The following is a 1,905-nucleotide window of genomic DNA, read 5'->3' as shown; positions in this document are numbered from 1 at the left end:
CGGGACCCCTAAATGACACCGGGACGGCCCCTCTCGGTGTGGCCGTGGGAGAAAGGGAGGGTCACCGGGACCCCAAAGAGACCCTGGGACCCCGAAATGACACCGGGACCCCCGCCCCACGGGCTCCTCTGGGGGCTGGAGGGATCAAGAACCCGGGGGTGTCCTGCCCCGAGTTTTGGGGGGGTTCAGGAGTTTTGGAGCCCCCCCAGCCCTGCCCTGACCCCCCCCGGCATTGTCCCCAGAACAAAGGTGCCTCTCCCGGGTGCCACCCGCTGCCGGGAGCTGGTGACAGCTGGGGGGTGGGAGGACCCGGCCGAGACCCCCCCTCACACCCCCCTAAAGCCCCGGGCTGAGCCCAGCGCCCAGCATTAATATTTGAACAGCCTAATTAAGGCTTGTGCACGGAATGCTAATTGGGGCGGGGGGGGTGCCTTCCTGCCCGGCTCTCCCCACAGCCCCCTCCTCACCCTGCACCCCCACCCCCACTCCGGGACGGGGTTAATTAACCAGAGGCTGCTCAGCAATTAGAGCTGGGCGCCTTGATGAGGGGGAATTCATGGCCGTGGGTGGGGACAGCYCCATTTGGGGTGGGTGGGCACTTGGGGAGGGGTCTCTGTCATTGGGGTGGGGGTCCCCAGGACAGGACCGGGTAGAAATCACTCTGTGGACGGTGATGGAGAAACTGGATTTGAATAAATCCCATTTATTGTGGAGCAGTGGCTGCTGAAGGCTCCAAATGGCAGGGAGAGTTTTGTCCCCAAGCTCCTGGGGACATCTGGAGGGGTCTCTGTCATCGGGGTGGGGGTCCCCAGGGCAGTGCCCACGCAGAAATCACTCTCTGGAGCAACGGGCTCTGGATAAATCCCATTTATTGTGGAGCAGTGGCTGCTGGAGGATCCCAACGGCAGGGAGGGCTTTGTCCCCGAGCTCCTGGGGACATCTGGGGGCGCTGCTGGTGGCAGGACAACGCTGTCCCCACAGTGAGGGACTGGCTGAGCCCCCCGGGCTGGGCAAAGGTGGCATCTGGGGCACCCTGGGTGAAGGGAAGGAGTGGGGCTGAACACCCACCTCGCCCTGATCCTGGTGGGAAGGACAGCCCCGAGGTTCCCTGACCGCTGGGGGAGGGTCAGGGCACCCCAAACCCGGCCTGGGGGTGATCTGTGGGGAGGGGCACCCCCAGAATGGGCACAGCAGAGTCCAGTGCTGCCCTGGCACTCTAAACCCATCCTGGGAGCGGGGCTGGGATACCTGGGCTGGGACACCCTGGACTGGGACACCCCGAGTTTGGACACCCGGGTTGGGACACCTCAGGGGCTGGGACACACTGGGATGGGACACCCAGAGTTGGGACAGTCCGGGCTCACACCAAGCTCAGACACCCTGAGCTGGGACACCCAAAACTGGGGGTTGGGACACCTGGACTGGGACACGTTGGGGGTTGGGACACCCAGAGTTGGGTCACCTGGAGCTGGGACACCCCTGACTGTGACACCCTGGGGATTGGGACATCCAGAGTTGGGACACCCCAGACGGGGACACCCGAGCTGGGACACATCACTGGTGCTTCCCACGGTGGCCTGGATCCTCTGGGGACAGTGGTGGCCTCGATCCCCCGGACACGTGGGGACAGTGGTGGCCCCGATCCCCTGGGCCCCTGGGGACAGTGGTGGCCCCGATCCCCCGGACCCATTAGGACAGTGGTGGCCTGGATCCCCCGGACCCGTGGGGACAGTGGTGGCCCCGATCCCCTGGGCCCGTGGGGACAGTGGTGGCCCCGATCCCCTGGGCCCGTGGGGACAGTGGTGACCCCGATCCCCTGGGGACAGTGGTGGCCCCGGACCCGTGGGGACAGTGGGGACAGTGGTGGCCTCGATCCCCCGGACCCGTGGGGACAGTGGTGGCCCC

This window comes from Malurus melanocephalus, unplaced genomic scaffold (genome assembly GCF_030028575.1).
Source record: "Malurus melanocephalus ecotype Western Australia unplaced genomic scaffold, MMel_1.1 scaffold_1046, whole genome shotgun sequence".
NCBI classification, from domain to species: Eukaryota; Metazoa; Chordata; class Aves; order Passeriformes; family Maluridae; genus Malurus; species Malurus melanocephalus.
This window is presented reverse-complemented; position numbering follows the sequence as displayed.